The following is a 19,996-nucleotide window of genomic DNA, read 5'->3' on the forward strand; positions in this document are numbered from 1 at the left end:
CTCTCTTTTTCCTCTATTGCCTCCACCAAGAGACCTTGTCCTGCCACTGGCTGCACAGGACAGATAAGGCAAGTCACACTCTGAACCCACTGGCTCTGAGCCCAGTTGAGTTTTGGTTTAGAGCCAGATAGGAGAGAACTGGCGTGCTGGAAGTAAAGGAACTTCCCCTCCTCAAACCACCCACCCCAAAGAGTCCTCGATTTGGCCACTGACTGCTTGCTTAGAACAGTGCTTTGCACATAGTAAAGGCTTAACAAATGCCGTAATTATTCTTATTATTATTTAATCTCTGTCTGATTTAATCCATTACATCCTTGGGTTATTAATTCTGTGACAGAAGCTTACTTAGCGGAGCATGTCGGTAGTGATAACGTTTTACCATCAAATGAACTAGAAACACTGAATTAGCTAATGCAAAGCTAAATGCACAATAGAAATGTCACTTTATATTTATGCATTTATTGTTATGATCACTACTCATCCTTTCAATTTAATGATCATATTCTTTCAGTATTTTAATGACAAGCAGTAGCATATTTCCCATATCCTGGAGTGTGGGTGGCTTATATAGCCACAGGACACTTTCCAGTCTCTACTAGGGTGGCTTGGGTTGCCCTCTCCAGTGCCCCCAAACAACTGCTCCATCTTTCCCCTTCCACTGGCCTTTGGTTAGTCTCTCCTTCCGCTGGAAAGGGGAAGGTCTGGAACCTAGAGCAGGGAGGCAAGTGAGCTAAGGGGCTCAGCTGAGACATGCAAGGAGAATGAGGTGCCAGTGACAACAAAGTCCTCTAAGTCAAAAGCAAACATTTCTAAAGGGTCCCTGAAAGACGCTTCAATTCCCTATTCCCTGCAGAGAAAGTTTTCTTTCCGGGACTTAAGTTGAAAGGAAAGTTGCTCTCTCTGCCTACCACGGCCCCTCACATTCTTTTTTTTCCTTCTGAGTGAAGAAAGAGAAAGAAAGCAAAGAAGAAAAGAAAGAGCATGTCAAAGCACCCCAAACCTCAGCTATTGCCACCTGGGAGAGAGGGAGTGGGGGACAATGAGGAAGGGAGAAGACAGGGCAAGTTTCCCTTTCTATGGAATTAGAGTTCAATGGGAGACTGCCATTTCACAAGTTTCTTACAGATAACCTGTACCTTGATTATTACTTCATGCAGGGTGGCTCCCCTCGAACTGCATAGATCCTTAATTCTTTATCTTGTCACTGAAAAACTTAGTGATATGCAATTCATTTTCTTTCCCTTTGCCAGATTATACTGATTGCAGCCAGAGGTTAACAAAGTCCAGATACTACATGCCCCCTCTCCGTTGGAGGCCTTGAAAGAGCTTCTCCCAGTGTCTCCGTGCTTGAAAGTTCAGCCTGGCTGTTCATTCATTCATTCATTCAATCGTATTTCTTGAGCATTCATTCATTCATTCAATCGTATTTATTGAGCGCTTACTGTGTGTGGAGTACTGTATTAAGCACTTGGGAAGTACAAGTTGGCAACATACAGGGACGGTCCCTACCCAACAGTGGGCTCACAGTCTAGAAGCGCATACTGTGTCCAGAGCACTGTACTAAGTGCTTGGGAAAATACAATACAACAATAAACAGTGGCATTCCCTGCTCACAAGAAGCTCATAAGTGCCTTGGGGCTGAGAGAGGGGAATAGCAAAGAGAGCAGGTTAGGGCGATACAGAAGAGAGTTGGAGATGGAGAAAAGTGGGGCTTAGTCTGGGAAGGCCCCTTGGAGGAGATGTGTCTTCAGTAAGGCTTTGAAGCGGGGAAGAGTGGTTGTCTTTCAGTTAGAGGAGGGAGGGCGTTCCAGGCCAGAGGCAGGATGTGGGCTAGGGGTCAGTCGTGAGACAGTCAAGATTGAGGTACATTAAGAAGGTTAGCACTAGAGAAGTGAAGTGTGCAGGCTGGCTGTTCAGCTGGGAAATAGTGAGGATTAATTTTTCCCTCTTTCTTGGAAATTTCAGCAAGATTTTAGGAGACAAATCTATAACCAAACTTTTTTTCAGGAGGCCTTTTTCCTCTTTAAAGGAAGACTAGTGGAAAGAGCCTCAGACTGGAATTTAGGAGACCTGTGTACTAGTGCCAGCTCTGCCACTTACTTCTTGTGTGACCTTGGGCAAATCACTTAATATCACTGGGCCTCAGCTACCTCATCTGTAAACTGTAGATAAAATACCTCTTCTCACTCCTTCTTAGACCATGAACCCTGGTGTGATATGATTGTCTTGCACCCCAATGTTTGGCACATATTAAGATGCTGCTATTTTAAATGGACTTCTTCTTTCAGAGAGGAGCAAATTTGAAGCAATGTACTTTGAGGCGTTGATCAAGAAGCCTTCCAGGATAAAGCCATGCTGCAGTTCCCTCCACATGCTAAGGTTATGCCTGGTTCTTTAAGGTGATCCTCAGTAATCCCCAGAGGCTGATACATGGCCTGGGAGTTCTCAGTGATGGTGAATCCGGCCTCATAGTGGGATAATGTGGGTCTGAGACACACTTCTCTTTAGTATCTCTTCCCTAACCATTGCCTTTGTCCTGTAGAGTTTTATCTCCCCACCTCCACGTTGTCTTTTCCCATCTCGCAGCGGAGCTGAGTTTTTGGCTCCTGGCAGCAGCACAGAATAGATCCTGATTACACACTTCTGCCCTGGCCCTCCCCTAGGCCTCCCTCAGCCCCAGTTTTAAACAGTGGTAGCCTATTCCGGTAGGAATTGATGAGGTAATGAGCTGTCGAGCCTGGGGATGGAGCCAAACAGCTCAAGGGAACCAGTCACCGGTGCTAGTGACTGGTTCCCAGCTGTGAGTTTTCAGTCCCTTACCCCTTGCTTCAGCTGCAAAGCTTGCCCTAGGGGCACATTACAGCCCTCCCCACGTGCTACTGCTTGACAATTATAATCAATTTTGTGAGGTTTGGATTTAGACAAGAAAGGGTAAGGACAGAGTATTTTTGGTTCCCAGGAAACCCAGCACTATTGCTATTGTCTCCATCTCAAGGGAATGGTTTCTTTGTCTTGGGCCTGTGGATTCAGATTTAGGAGAAAGAATTCTCCTTCTTCGGTTGCCTAATGAAAACATAATAATTATAATAATGATAATAGTATTTGTTAAGCACTTACTATATCTCAAGCACTGTTCTAAGCTCTGGGGTAGACACAAGCTAATCAGGTTTGGACAAAGTCCCTGTTCCACAGGGGGCTTATAGTCTTAATCTCCATTTTACAGGTGAAGGAACTGAGGCACAGAGAAATAAAGTGGCTTTCCAAAGGTCACCCAGAAGATAGGTAGCAGAGTCGTAATTAGAACCCAGGTCCTTCTGACTCCCAGGTCATGAATGAATCTTCTCTAATGGAGATGACAGTGGGTCATCACACATTGCACCATCAATTCTATTAGGCTCCATGTTGAATGGATAAATCATTATGTAGTACCCGTAGCAGTATTTATTGAGCAATGCAACACAATACTCTGTACTCAGGGCTTGAGAATCTCAAGACAGAGAATTGATATATTCTCTGCCCAAAATTAGCTTTAATGCTTATGGGGTTGTAGCCATGATAAATAATTGAATATACAATTGAATAAATATAAATACAAAAGTGTTGATGATGGGTATAAATAAATTCATAGTTCTAGAGATGGCTGATAAGTTTATAAAATGTGGGTTACTGGAAATTTATCAGGGAAGGCTTGTTGGAGGAGCTGGGATTTTAGCAGGGCTATGAATGTGGGAAGAGTTGTGGTCTGACAGATATGGAGAGGGATTCACGTCATGAATCAGTGAATAATAATAATTGTAGAATTTGTTAAGTGCTTATTGTGTTCCAGGCACTGAATTAAGCACTGGGGTGGAAACAAATAAATGGGGTTGGACACAGTCCCTGTCCCAAATGGGGCTCAGAGTCTTAATTCCCATTTTACAGATGAGTTAACTGAGGTCCGAAGAAATGAAGTGACTTGCCCAAGAAGATATGTGACAGAGCTGGTATTAGAACCCAGGTCCTTCTGACTCCCAGACCTGTGTTCGATCTGCTAGGCCATGTTGCTACTCTGATTCCGGTGCTCAGAACAGTGCTTGGCAAATAGTAAGCACTTAACAAGTACCATAATCATGACTATTATTATCATCCTAGAAATGAAGCCTGGAGGAGCTTGGCCCATGTGGAACACTTAAGAGATAATTCAGGCCAGGCCAGTCTTCTGGGGAGATAGGTAAGGGCCATCCCACCTAGCCTACACCTCCTCAGGATTGACTGGAGATATTTCTCATGAATCTTTAAAGGATCTGCAGTTACCTCTATTTAGCTTAGTGTATTTAAGAGATGGAGAGACAACACACTCATCTAAGCCTTCCTGGGAAAGTGCTGAGGGAGCTTAAAAAAGGAAGTTGAGAATTGATGTGAAGGGGCAGAAGGTGGAGAAAAAAGCATGTCTGCTGCACTGTGGTGGCTGAAAAGACACTGAGTTGCAAAGCTGGGAAGGGGATATCCAGAGAACAGGCAATATTTAGCCCGAAATCAGCAGTCTTTTCTCAAGCTGCCTGCTGGGTGAACCCCTGAGCACAACACCTGGTCATTCCCTTTTAGACTTCATTTCTTCTTGCACTGGCTGGAGTTCCCCTCTCAATCCACTTGAATTCTTACCTGCTGTTTGTGCCCTGGATTGTGTTGAAATATATCTGGAGAGGGTTCAGCAATGTTTTTTGCTAACCTTGGAGAGTGGCAAGAGGCCACTGAGTCCTTGGGAGAAATTCCATTTCCAACTCAATTTCCTTCTCACTTTTATGGGGACTGTCAGTATTAGTAAATGCTTAACAAATGCCATCATTATTACAGGTGGGGTGGTCCTGCCACCAACACGGTTACAAATTTCCATGGATTTTTCCATGAATATATTCCAATGTAAAACTATTGAGGTTTTGAGTCTTTCTTTACGCTAGCTTGATCCAGTGACCTTCAGCAGTATTGTGGCTCTGAGAGAGAGCTAGAGAGAGAGCAGTGAAGCAAAAGTGGAACAAAAGTTGCTGATGCTAGTGCTCTCATTGGGAGATTGTGTGTGCACATCATCATCATCAATCGTATTTATTGAGCGCTTACTATGTGCAGAGCACTGTACTAAGCGCTTGGGAAGTACAAATTGGCAACATATAGAGACAGTCCCTACCCAACCGTGGGCTCACAGTCTAAAAGGGGGAGACTCCCATCCTCCTGTATGGTTGTGGGAGGGATGCAGAGATGAAATTCTTTACAACTCCCAGGCACAAAACCTTCTAAATCACATAGAAAAGCCATTAGAAATCCGGCCAAGGAGCAGGGGACAGATTGACAGGTGAGGCCACAAAACTCCATTTTCTTTTCACAAAACCTTTAATGAACTGGAAGGGATAGGGTGGAGCTGGACAACAGCTTTCCTGCCATAACTAACGTCTCTTTTCAGCTCAGTTTGTAACAGTTTTACAATGTGTTAGAATTTACATTCATGTGTTGTTAACCGTTCTTCAGTGCAGCAAAACGTTTTATCTCTCTGACCTCAACCTTTGCCATATGGTGCTGCCGACTGTTCCATTTAACTCGGGGACGTGCGAGGGGGTCTGGGGAACAGCATTTACCACAGGAATCGTTTGCTCTTTCTCCTGGGAGTTGGGTCAGTACCTTATCTGGAAACATCCTCATATATTCGTGTGAAAAATAATAATCCCAGGGTTCACTTCACTATCTACCATATTTTCTCTCTTTCTCTATTTGGCACATGCTTTGACTTACCTGGAAAGGCATCTGATGTGAAGAGCAAAATGTGCTCTACCAATTTAAGGTATTCTTCTTCTTTTTATTATTATTTTCTTTTCCAATGCTCAGTGGAGAAGAGTTATTTGATTTAGAAGTAGAAACAGTTGTTGGTAACTCAGAACAGATGCAAAATTTGCAAACTTGGCTGGACTCGTAAAGAGCCAGATGTTAAACAGAAACATAAGAAAGGTCATTCCGGATCTGCTCAATGGTGCATGACATCCAGCTGTATTGGCAACAGGATGCTCAGAAGATCAGCAAATATATCCATCCTCATGTTTAATGATATATTTTCTAACTCTAACCTTTTCCTCTAGTGACCAAGTTGTACTGTTACCAGCCATCCTGGTCCAAGCTCCAATCATATTATAGTTAGCCGATTTTATCCTCCTCGCTGATATCTCTGACTCCAGCCTCTCTCTATTCCAGTCCTTAGTACATCTAGATCGTCTTGTTGAAGTGTTGCTTGGCACACATCCCTCCACTATTCTAAACTCTCCACTAGTTCCCATTTCCATCTATATAAAAACTTCCTTCAATCAACTTCAAGGCTCTCCACCAACTCACTCCCAATACATTTCTCTTCACCCGCTACTCCCCGGTATGTTCACTCCATTCCTCCCAAGCCAGTCTTCGCTTGTGACTCTTGTTCATGCTATTCCTGTGATTTAGAACCATCTGCTTCCTCAAATCCAATAGACCACAGCCCTTCTCAAAGTCATCAGCCTTCTGAAATCTCACCTTCTCCAACTAGCTTCTATGATTAACTCCCTGCAGTCCAAATCATATAACTCATCATCTTCCTCTACAACTTATTCATTCATTCAATTGTGTTTATTGAGTGCTTACTGTGTGGAAGGACTATTCTAAGCTCCTGGGAGAGTATAACACAACCATAAACAGACATGTTCCATGCCCACGTTAGGTAAGCTTACAGTCTAGAGTTGGGGGTGGGGGGGAGGCAGGGGTCTTTATGCCCACTCTTAGGTCTTTTGTATAATCATTTATTCAATTATACATCCAGTTACTTATGTTGATCACTCCAAATATTTCTGTGCTTGTCTTCCTCTTTCCTTGTGGTCAGGGAATGTCTCACTTCCTTGTTTTCTAATTCCCAGGTGCTTATTATAGTGCATTGCATCCTGTGTACTACCATAAATGTTATTATTACTGTTACTATTGTCCCTGATCTAGCTAAATACTCTTAAAGGCTTGTAAATAAGCTAATTGTTGTAAATACTATAGACCTCTCATCCATGAATCTATGTCAACCTTTCTTGAATATAAAAAAACAAATTATAATGTTTTATTACTTATGTTACTGCCGTGTTAAAATACCGGGGAGAAATCAATTTCCAAAGTTAAAACCCCGCTAATGATGCATGCTCATTATCAATCAATCTATCGATGGTATTTACCGAACATGTATTTATGATATGGTATTTATACAGCATGTTTGAACGTGGAATAAAAGACACTTTATTCCATCCTCTTGCTATTAATCTTCCCAGTGAACCATGGCACACAGATTAGCATATAGACTGGTAATTTGATCAGGTTACCTAGCAATGTTATTAAAAAGTAAAGTTTTACTCTTGCTATAAGAATCTTGTACTCAAATTTCAGCACACTGTAGAGTTCATTCATTGGGATAACAGTACTGTTTATATCTGATTTCGTAATGCTATTTGAAGGCCTGGGGCAGAGTTTTAAGATCTGAACATCTGCCATTCAGTCATCATTTAGTCCAGAGAGGGGATTTTAGTTAAGAATCAACATGCTAGCCCTCCAAAACAGGTCTTCTAACCATAACAACACATAATCACGGGATCATGGGAGTTGTAATTATGGGATGAAAATGGTTTATTCAGCCTACTTTGCATGGCCCAGTGCAATCTAGGCACCTATTTGGGTCATTTCTGCCATAGGTCTTAAGCCCAGAGCGGGTTTGAGCTTTTGACATCACGACACTATGTTTGTGTTCTGCGGAGCAGGCTGAATACATGTCTGGCTGCTGCAACTCAGCCAGCTGAGTGGCTCCCATGTGATCGGGCAGCCAGGAAGCCACGAGAAGCAGCATGGCCTAGTGGATAGAGCATGGGCCTGAGAGTCAGGAGGACTCCAGCCCTTGTCAGCTGTATGACCTTAAGTAGGTCATTTCACTTCTCTGTGCTTCAATTACCTTATCTGTAAATTGGAGATTAAAACTGCGAGCCCCATGTGGAACAGGGACAATGCCCAACCTGATTATTTTGTATCTACCCCAGTGCTTAGAACACTGCCTGGCACATAATAAGACTTTACCAAATACCATTTTTTAAAAAAGTAAGTGGTGGAGAAAACCCAGCCTGGGCTGGCTTGTTGGAGTTGGTGGTGCTGGAGATCTCCTTTGGGAAGAACGCATGGCTGGTGAAATGCAGTGAACACACCCAAGCGCTTACTGTGTGCACTGTACTAAGCACTCAATAAATATCATTGATTGACTGATTGATTGTTGGAAATAGTACTAGGGTTGGGAATAAGAGGTGGGGTTTCCCTCTGTGGGGTGAAGCAGCTGTCCTGACTTCTTCGGCCATTCCCACCCCTATTGTGTCTCTTCACAGAGAAGGAAACCAGCCACTTCAAATTTTAGTAAACGAAGTCACTTGCTTAATTAATTACTAATTAATTCAATTATTAACAAGTGAACATCCTCCCTACTCTCTCCTCTACCAGTGTTTCTGATCCCTCCAGGACTTTCTGCCTGCTTTGAGAATTTTCCTAATACCAAAGGTACATTCACCTGCCCTTCTCTGTCCTTCCAGCCCTGCTAGACTTCAATCAATCAATCAATCATATTTATTGAGTGCTTACTGTTTGCAGAGCACTGTACTAAGCACCTGGAAGAGTACACCACAACTATATAACAGACACATTCCTGCCCACAGTGAGCTGACAGTGTAGAAGGGAATACAAACATTAATAGAAATAAATGAATTTTGGATATGTACATAAGTACTGTGGGGCTAGAGGAGGGATGGTGAATAAAAAGAGTAAGTCAAGGCAATACAGAAGAGAGTGGGAGAGAAGGAAATGAGGGCTTTGTCAGGGAAGACTTCTTGTGATGTGCCTTCAATAAGGCTTTGAAGGTGAGGAGAGGGAGGGCATTCCAGGCTGGAAGCAGGATGTGGGTAAGAGGTCAGAGATGAGGTCAAGGTTCAGTGAGAAGGTTGGTATTAGAGGAGTGAAGTGTGCAGGCTGGGTTACAGTAGGAGAGTGGAAAGGTTAGGTATGATGGGGCAAGTTGACTGAGTACTTTAAAGCCTATGGTATGGAGGTTCTCTTTGAGGCAGAGGTGGATTGACACTGGAGATTTGTCAGGAGTGGGGAAACATGAATTAAACGTTTTTGTAGAAAAATGATCTAGGCAGTAGAGTGAAGTATGACTGGAGCAGGGGGAGACAGGAGGCTGGGAAGACAACAAAGAGGTTGATACAGTAATCAAAGCATGAGAAGACAAAAAGCTTGGATTAACTTGGTAGCAGTTCGGTTGTAGAGAAAAGCATGGATTTTAGTGATGTTGTGAAAGTTTAACTGACAGGATTTAGTGATAGATTGAATATGTGGGTTGAAAGAGAAAGAGGAGTCTAGAATAATACCAAGGTGCTATCTACAGTGATGGGAAAGTCAGTGGGAGGACAGGGTTTGGGTGGGAAGATAAAGATTTCTCTTTTGGATGTGTTAAGTTTGAGGTGACAGCAGAATGGAAGGCAGGACTGTAGTGAGGGAGAGAGATCAGGGCTGGAGATGTAGATGTGGGAATCGTCCACATAGAGATGGTAGTTGAAGCCATCGGAGTGAATGGGTATAAATGGAGAATATTAGGGGACCCAGAACTGAACCTTCAGGATACCTACAGCTAGAGGGTGAGCGGCAGAGGCGAAATCCATGAAAGGGACTGAAACTGAGCGGCCAGAGAGATAGGAGGAGAACCAGGAGAGGACAGTGTGAATTCAGCCAAGGTTGGAGAATGTTCCCAGGAGAAGAGGGTGGTCGACAGTGTAGACTTGGAGACACTGGAAATGTTTTCTTGGACTGCCTGGCAAATCTGGAATTATCTTTGAATATATGTGCATATGAGATCCAAAGGAAAAAAAAATAATTTGTAGCAAAAACTGAGTGGTAGTAAAGCCGATGTTTATATCAACAAGGTTGGAAAAACCACACAGTAGAAATAAAAATAGAACAATGATGAAAGATACAAAGATTCAGATTGAACCAGATGAAAGCAGCTGCAAATAATTAAACCACTGTCTCTCTCCACCCCTAACCACACCACAAGAAAATGTTCTGAGCTCTCCAAGGGCCATTTCCTGAGAAATGAAGTATGTATAGTCTGGAAAGCTTTATTCTTCTCCAAGTTTTTTTTAATGGTATTTGTTAAGCACTTAATATATAGCAGGAACTGTACTAAGCATGGGGGAAGTTGAAGATAATCAGGTTGGACACATGGATTAACAGTTTCAATGCCCAGTTTACAGATGAGGTAAACAGATGATAGACGCCCGGGACTCCGTTCCCGAGAGGCCCACCCGCCATCACACCGCGTGGCCTTGCTGCTCCCGGCAGGATCCTCTCCTCAGAGCGCCGCCATAGACGCCCGGGACTCCCTTCCTGAGAAGCCCGCACGCCATCACACCGCGCGGCCTCGCTGCTCCCGGAAGGATCCTGTCCTCAGAGCGCCGCCATAGACGCCCGGAACTACGTTCCCGAGAGCCCCGCCCGCCATCACATCGCCCCCACAGACGCCGCCTGCTTCCACCCCCCCCCCCCCTAAAACTTGGGCGACCTTCCTTTAAGTGCCTCTCATCCCTTCCTTTCCGGTCCTGTCCTGACTGACTCTCCCCCCGCACCCAGGTAAAAAGCCCTTGTTAGCACCATGTCACATTAACGACATCCTCATTCGCACCTACTCAGCCCTCCCATGCTAGTTGACTGTTCGCTCCTCTCCCCAGGTATCTCTGCTCCCTGACCCCCCTTAACAAGCCCACCCTACTCCAGCACTTAATATTTTGTATCTGCTCTCTGTGACATCATTATCTGCCAATTTTATTATTGCCATAGCATATTGATCGTTTAACTACACCCTGTGATGCCATCGATAATTTATATCATTGCTACTGTTTTATTGCTTCTGCATCTCAGTTGTTAACCTCCCGCTGTACTGTCACTCGCCCTGCTGACCTCACCATGAACTTTCAATTCCCTTGCTCCCAACTGCCATTCCCATTCCTCACCTTCCCCTTCCCCTCTCCCACCCAGCTTTTTCCCTCCCTCTCCCCCACAAAGACCACTCCCCCTCACTCCCTACCAAGGATCCCTCTGTACCAGCGCCAGTCCTCCACTCCTCCCTCCCGGGACCCTCCCTCCCCTTCTCCCCGCCCCCACCCCATCCCAGTTCTTTCCCATCGCCACCCCTCTTCCCACTCTCCCCGCCCAGGCCCCCGCCAACTCATCCTAATCCAAACCCTCCCCACCCCTTGCACCCTTCCCACTCCCTCCCCTCCCTCGACAGCTGCTGCCAAGTGTGGCCTCTGGAACCCCCGCTCCGTTTTAAGTAAGATCCCTTTCGTCCTGGACCTATTCCTTTTCAGCTCTCTACTCCTCCTTGCCCTAACTGAAACATGACTGTCTCCAGACGACACGGTCTCTTCTGCTGCTCTCTCCAGTGCAGGCCTCTTCTTCTCCCACTCCCCGAGACGTACCAGAAAAGGAGGAGGTGTCGGTTTCCTTCTCGACCCCAATGTCGCTTTTGCACTATCGCTCCTCCCCCTTCCCTTTCCTTCCCTTCCTTTGAAGCACACATTATCTGCCTCTACCACCCCCTCCAGATTCTTGTAGCCGTCATCTACCGCCCTCCCGGCCCCACTTCCAACTTCTTTAACGACTTTGACCCCTTACTCACCTTCCTTCTCTCCTTCTCCATGCCCACTCTGATCCTCGGAGACATCAGCGTCTACATGGATATCCCTAACGACTCCTCTGCCGCCCGCCTTCTATCTCTCCTTGACGCTGCCAAACTCTTCCTCCACCTCACCTCACCCACTCACCAACTTGGTCATGCCCTCGACCTCATCATCTACTACTGCTGCACTGTGTCCACCCTCAGCAACTCTGAAGTCCCTCTCTCTGATCATAATCTTCTCACATACATCCTCACTCACACTCCTTTCCCCTGTAAATCCGTATTACTCCCTCACAGAGATCTCCGCTCTCTGGACCCCACCCATCTTTCGGAGCACCTCACACCCCACGTCGCCGCCCTCTCCTCTCTGCCCAGTCTTGATGCTCAGATTACTGCTCTCAACTCTACACTTTCTACTCAGCTAGACTCATTCGCTCCCCTTTCCCTTCGCCGCTCTCGTACCACTAACCCACAGCCCTGGATCACTGCCACTGTCCACCTCCTTCGCTCTTATGCTCGAGCTGCCGAACACTGCTGGCGAAAGTCTAAACACCATGCCAACCTCGTTCACGTTAAGTTTATCCTTTCCTGCCTTAACCCAGCCCTCTCTTCTGCCAGACAAAACTATTTCTCCTCCCTCATTGACACCCATGCCCATCATCCTCTCCAGCTCTTCCGTACATTCAACTCCCTTCTCAGGCCCCCGGTTCCTCCCCCTCCTCCTTCCCTCACCCCCAACGATCTGGCCTCCTACTTCATTAACAAAATTAAATCCATCAGGTCCGAACTCCCCAAAGTCACTTCCCCCCCTTCCCCAACCCCCCGGCTCTCAACACTCTCTGCTACCCTCCCATCCTTCCCAGCAGTATCCTCAGAAGAGCTCTCCTCCCTCCTCTCAAGTGCTACTCCGGCCACCTGTGCTTCTGACCCCATTCCCTCTCATCTCATGAAATCTCTCGCTCCATCCCTTCTCCCCTCCTTAACTTCCATCTTCAACCGCTCACTCTCCACTGGTTCCTTCCCCTCTGCCTTCAAACATGCCCATGTCTCTCCCATCCTAAAAAAACCTTCTCTTGACCCCACCTCACCTTCTAGTTATCGTCCCATATCCCTCCTACCATTACTTTCCAAACTCCTTGAACGTGTTGTCTACACGCGCTGCCTCGAATTCCTCAACACCAACTCTCTCCTCGACCCCCTCCAGTCTGGCTTCCGTCCCCTACATTCCACGGAAACTAACCCTCTCAAAGGTCACCAATGACCTCCTGTTTGCCAAATCCAACGGCTCATACTCTATATTAATCCTCCGCGACCTCTCAGCTGCCTTCGACACTGTGGACCACCCCCTTCTCCTCAACACGCTATCTGACCTTGACTTCACAGACTCCGTCCACTCCTGGTTCTCCTCTTACCTCTCCGGTCGTTCATTCTCAGTCTCTTTTGCAGGCTCTTCCTCCCCCTCCCATCATCTTACTGTGGGGGTTCCCCAAGGTTCAGTGCTTGGTCCCCTTCTGTTCTCGATCTTCACGCACTCCCTTGGTGACCTCATTCGCTCCCACGGCTTCAACTATCATCTCTACGCTGATGACACCCAGATCTTCATCTCTGCCCCTGCTCTCTCCCCCTCTCCCCAGGCTCGTATCTCCTCCTGCCTTCAGCACATCTCCATCTGGATGTCTGCCTGCCACCTAAAGCTCAACATGTCGAAGACTGAACTCCTTGTCTTCCCTCCCAAACCTTGCCCTCTCTCTGACTTTCCCATCTCTGTTGACAGCACTACCATCCTTCCCGTCTCACAAGCCCGCAACCTTGGTGTCATCCTCTACTCTGCTCTCTCATTCACCCCTCACATCGAAGCCGTCACCAAAACCTGCCGGTCTCAGCTCCGCAACACTGCCAAGATCCGACATTTCCTCTCCATCCCAACCGCTACCCTGCTCATTCAAGCTCTCATCCTATCCCGTCTGGACTACTGCATCAGCCTTCTCTCTGATCTCCCACCCTCGTGTCTCCCTCCACTTCAATCCATACTTCATGCTGCTGCCCGGATTATCTTTGTCCAGAAATGCTCTGGGCATATAACTCCCCTCCTCAAAAATCTCCAGTGGCTACCAATCAATCTGCGCATCCGGCAGAAACTACTCACCCTTGGCTTCAAGGCTCTCCATCACCTCGCCCCCTCCTACCTCACCTCCCTTATCTCCTTCTACAGCCCAGCCTGCACCCTCCGCTCCTCCGCCGCTAATCTCCTCACCGTACCTCGTTCTCGCCTGTCCCGCCATCGACCCCCGGCCCACGTCATCCCCCGGGCCTGGAATGCCCTCCCTCTGCCCATCCGCCAAGCTAGCTCTCTTCCTCCCTTCAAGGCCCTACTGTGAGCTCACCTCCTCCAGGAGGCCTTCCCAGACTGAGCCCCTTCCTTCCTCTCCCCCTCGTCCACCTCTCCATCCCCCCATCTTAACTCCTTCCCTTCCCCACAGCACCTGTATATATGTATATATGTTTGCACATATTTATTACTCTATTTATTGATTTTACTTGTAGATATCTATTATATTTATTTTATTTTGTTAGTATGTTTTGTTTTGTTCTCTGTCTCCCCCTTTTAGACTGTGAGCCCACTGTTGGGTAGGGACTGTCTCCATATGTTGCCAATTTGTACTTCCCAAGCGCTTAGTACAGTGCTCTGCACATAGTAAGCGCTCAATAAATACGATTGATGATGATGATGATGATGATGAGGTAACTGGGGAACAGAGAAGTTAAGTGACCTATTTGCCCAAGGTCTCACAGGAGACAAGTGGCTGAGTTGAGTAGGGCAGCTAACCCTGGAAACTGCATTGAAAAATCACTGCACAAAGTGAAAATTTGGATAACGGCATCAGAACTTTAGAAAAGAAAAAAAAACAAATAAACCAACTGAGGCAGTTATGGAAATGAATGTCATAAAGGATATTTTAACTGGCAAAGAATGGATTTCTCTTAAATATGTGGTGTAAAGAATTTCTTCTTCAGAGGAGAGAGTGGAGGAGGAAGCCATGGTTTGATGGTTAATTTGGGATGGAGCAATAGGTGTGGTCAGAGAATGGAGGGAGGACATTCCTGGCAAGGGAAGTCTTGTGTGTTGTGGTTCAGATGCCAGACAGCTTTATCTGAGGGCAGTTTCTATTTAGCTCCAACGAGGCCCCATTCTTGTAAGAGATGCAGCGTGGCTTAGTGGAAAGAGTATGGGCTTGGGAGTCAGAGGTCATAGGTTCTAATCTCCGCCACTTACCAGCTGTGTGACTTTGGGCAAGTCACTTAACTTCTCTCTGCCTCAGTTACCTCATCTGTAAAATGTTGATTAAGACCGTGAGACCCACGTTGGACAACCTGATTACCTTGTATCAACCCCAGCACTTAGAACAGTGCTTGACACATAGTAAGTATTTAACAAGTACCATCTTTAAAGGAGACTCTGCTTTGGTGGGCCCTGGAGGAAATCCCAAGATGTCCTGCCTCCTTGGAAGAAGTAGCATGGCCTAGTAGATAGAATAGGGACCTGGGAGTCAGAAGGCCCTTGATTCTAATCCCGGCTCCACCTGCTGGGTGACTTGGGCAAGTCACTTAATTTCTCTTAATTTACCTCATCTGTAAAATGGTGATTAAGACTGTGAGTCCCATGTGGGACAGGGACAGTGTCCAACCCGATTATTTAGTATGTACCCCAATGCTTGGAAAAGTGCTTGGCACAGAATAAACGCCTAATAAATGCCATAAAGATTCCCGCCCGCTAATTTCAGATATCCCGTTTATCATCATCAGTGGTATTTATTGAGCACTTATTGTTTGCAAAGCACTGTACCAAGTGTTTGGGAGAATAAATCTGTCTACTGTGCTTTCCATCTTCCATCGCTTCCTTGTACCTCCATATGTCACTTCTGAATGTGGAAGGTACTCCACAACAAGTCTCTAAAGAGTGTGGAAGAGTTTAAATATGCTTGTGACTTAGCAGGTGGGGGACCTGGTGAAAACTGGTGAATCTTCACAAAAACAGCACTGGCCCTTGGTGAGGAATGCCGAGATGTTTTGTTGGCATGAAGGGGAACTGAGGATTAACTAAGGATGTGGAAAGAGAATAATAATAACAACAATAACAATAACAATAATAACAATAATGATAATAACATTTATTAAGCTCTTACTATGTGCATAGCACTTTTCTAAGCTCTGGGGAGGTTACAAGGTAATCAGATTCTCCCATGGGAGGCTCACAGTCCTAATCCCCATTTTACAGATGAGGTAACTGAGGCACAGTGAAGTTAAGTGATTTGCCCAAAGTCCCACAGCTGACAATTGGCGGGGCTGGGAATTGAATCCATGACCTTTGACCCCAAAGCTCGTGCTCTTTCCACTGAGCCACGCTGCTTCTCGCCAAGGGATTGTGGGGAAGGCAGTTGATGGAAAGCCAAGGATCAGAAGTTTAAATCTGAAGTGATCAGCCACCAGAAAGGTTTTTGAGCAGGCCAGTGGAATCTTCTAATCTACCCTTGTGGAAAGATCATTTTGTTGTTATGTGTAGAGGGAAAGGCTAGAGGTGGAGGACTGTCAACGAGGCAGTTGCAGTCAATTCAGAGGTGATTAGAACTGCAGCTTGTTAGAGTAATAATAACGATAAGTGATAATAGCATTCATTAGAACTTATGTGTCAGTTTTACTATGTGCCCAATCACCTGAGAACTGGGTTATTGCAACTGCCTCTGACAGTACTTCTGTTTCTAACCTATTCCGCTGTACATAGCATCAAAATGATCTTTCCAAAAGATCTTCCTTTCAGTCTCCTGTTCAAAAGCCTTCCCAGTTGCCAATCATTTCAAGATTAAAACTTCTGATCCTCGGAGTGGGTCTGTGAAATGTTGCTGAGGAAGAAATTGTAGGCCTGCCCACCGAGAGAGAGAAGAGACCAAGATCACTCCAATGATATAAGTGTGTGGGACAGAGAAGGGAGTTTGCCATTGACAGTGACAAGAACTGTGGAGGAGGAGATAAAGGGGAGATAGGAAGGGGAGTAGTCCAGTTTTGACATGTTAATAGGTGGTGTTGAGATATTGAAGTATTGTTGTCCTAGAGGCAGGAGGACAAATTTGACTGCTTTTCACTTTCAGGATGTTATTGGAGTTATCATTTTGGGTGTAATCCACATGCAGGTGAAAGTTGAAATTGTCTGAGCCGATGAACATCCATAGAAGAAAGAATAAAGAGCAAAGAACCTGATTATGAGCCTTGATTAAAGTGAGCAGATATGCACCAAGAAGGACGATCATGAAATTTTAAAAATTATTCTGCCATCCCAGATTTGGGAAGATGAAAGCAAGGAGTGCAGAGGAATGTTTTAAGGATGCAGTAAACCAAAACCTCACGTGATGCTAGATCCTAGCTGAAAACTGGGAATCGATAGCTGTGGTTAGATCAATATGGTATACAGCTATCAAGAAATAGTGGCTCTTTTTGAGCAAAAGCTTCGAAAGAAATGACAATAAAGAAGTAAGAGTAAAACAGTGCCAGGAACTGTAAACATCAAACATGACAACACAATAGCAGACCGTCTTTTAGTATCCAAGACTGTAGGTCCCACATTGGCTTTTCTAGTCATGAAGGCCATGAAAGATAGAAAGGATTCATCTAAAATATGTCTTGGGCCCCATTTAATCTGGGGTGGAGGCCTTGGCAGAGACAATGGTGGCAGCTGTAGTAAAGAACTCTACCTCTTTGCAGCCCACAGCCCTGCTTAATGGTAGCTTAAGAGACAAAGCGTGGCTCAGTGGCAAGAACATGGGGTTTGGAGTCAGTGGTCAGGGGTTCAAATCCTGGCTCCATTAATTGTCAGCTGTGTGACTTTGGGCAAGTCACTTAACTTCTCTGTGCCTCAGTTACTTCATCTGTAAAATGGGGATGAAGACTGTGAGCCCCCCGTGGGACTACCTGATCACCTTGTAACCTCCCCAGCGGTTAGAACAGTGCTTTGCACATAGTAAGCGCTTAATAAATGCGATTATTATTATTATCATTATTATTATTATTGTTATAGCTGCAGCAGGTGAAGGGAAGCCACAACCAATTTGGTGTGATCTTTGGCCAATTAAATTAGTTCCAGCCTTCCTGTTGCCTTCATCATGTATCTGAGTGTGTGTTTTATCATACCTGTCTGAATGCCTCAGTACTTTCCCTCTCTCTCTCTCCCTCTTCCTCTATCTCCCATTCTTCTCTGTCTCACTCTCTCAATCTATCGATCAATCAATCAATCAATCGTATTTATTGAGCGCTTACTGTGTGCAGAGAACTGTACTAAGAGCTTGGGAAGTATAAGTTGGCAACATATAGAGACGGTCCCTACCCAAAAGTGGGCTCACAGACTAGAAGACTCCTTTACCCTATTTCCTAGTTTCTTCCTCTCTCATTCTTTTTGCATCCCATTTTCTCTCTTTCCATATTACTCTCTCTCTCTCTTTCTCTCTCTCTCTCTCTCTCATTCTCTCTCAGTGCCTCTAACCTCTAGAGATACTCTTTCTATCCCACTTAACACTCAAAAAGATAAAGTCACCTTTGCCTAGATGCAACTAACAGACCAGGTATTCAACCAAATCTTCTATTGTTTGTTTTGGCTACTAATCATTGCTTTGTCTATTAAGGGTCATTTTCATGTTGTTTGTTTCAGATATTACAGAAAAAAGAGGAGAGGCTTTTGGTAGAAAGGATATAAGTTCAATCAATCAATCAATCAATGGTTCAAAGCGCTTAGGAGAGTACAATACAACAGAGTTGATAGACACATTCTCTGCCCACAAGGAGCTTATAGTCCAGAGGGGCAGACAGACATTAAAATAAATTGTGCATATGTACATGACTGCTGTGGGCCTGAGGGTGGGTTGAATATAAAGTACTTAAAAGGTACAAATTCAAGTGCACAGGTAATGCAGAAGGGAGAGGGTATAGGGGAAAAGAAGGCTTAACTGAGGAAGGTAACTTGGAGGAGATATGATTTTAATAAAGCTTTGAAGGTGGGGAGAGTGGTGGTATGGTATATATGAAAAGAGAGGGAGTTACAGTCCAGAATGTCTCAATATGTCCAGGACTGAACTCCTTATCTTCCCTCCCAAACTCTACCCTCTCCCTGAGTTTCCCATCACTGTAGACGGCACTACCATCCTTCCCATCTCACAAGCCCGCAACCATGGTCTCATCCTCGACTCTGCTCTCTCGTTCACCCCACACATGCAATCCATCACCAAAACCTGTCAGTCTCACCTCCGCAACATTGCCAAGATCCACCCTTTCCTCTCCATCCAAACCGCTACCTTGCTGGTTCAATCTCTCATCCTATCCCAACTGGATTACTGCATCAGCCTCTTCTCTGATCTCCCATCCTCCTGTCTCTCCCCACTTCAGTCTACACTTCACACTGCTGCCTAGATCATCAATGTGCAGAAACGCTCTGGGCATGTACCTCACCTCCTCAAAAATCTCCAGTGGCTACCAATCAACCTACGTATCAAGCAAAAACTCTACACTCTCGGCTTCAAGGCTGTTCATCACCTCGCCCGCACCTACCTTACCTCCCTTCTCTCCTTCTACAGCCCAGCCCACACCTTCCGCTCCTCTGCCGCTAACCTCCTCAATGAGCCTCATTCTCGCCTATCCTGCCGTGGACCCCCGGCTCACGTCCTCCCCCTGGCCTAGAATGCCCTCCCTCCTCACATCCGCCAAGCTAGCTCTCTTCCTTTCTTCAAAGCCCTACTGAGAACTCACCTCCTCCAGGAGACCTTCCCAGACCGAGCTCCCTTCTTCTTCTCCCCCTCCCCATCCCTCCCGCCCTGTCTCCTTCCCCTCCCCACAGCACCTGTATATATGTTTGTACAGATTTATTACTCTATTTATTTTACTTGTACATATTTACTATTCTATTTATTTTGCTAATGATGTGCATCTAGCTTTACTTCTATTTATTCTGTTGACATGACACCTGTCCACATGTTTTGTTTTGTTGTCTGTCTCCACCTTCTAGACTGTGAGCCCATTGTTGGGAAGGGACTGTCTCTATATGTTACCAACTTGTACTTGCCTAGCACTTAGTACGGTGCTCTGCACACAGTAAGCGCTCAGTAAATATGATTGAATGAATGAATGAGGGTGGACATGGGCAAGGGTTGGCCGTGAGATAGATGACTTGAAGGTACAGAGAGTAAATTGGCATTACAAGAACAAAGTGTGCAGACTGGGTTGTAGTACGAA

Source organism: Tachyglossus aculeatus, unplaced genomic scaffold (assembly GCF_015852505.1).
Source record: "Tachyglossus aculeatus isolate mTacAcu1 unplaced genomic scaffold, mTacAcu1.pri scaffold_114_arrow_ctg1, whole genome shotgun sequence".
In the NCBI taxonomy this organism is placed as follows: Eukaryota; Metazoa; Chordata; class Mammalia; order Monotremata; family Tachyglossidae; genus Tachyglossus; species Tachyglossus aculeatus.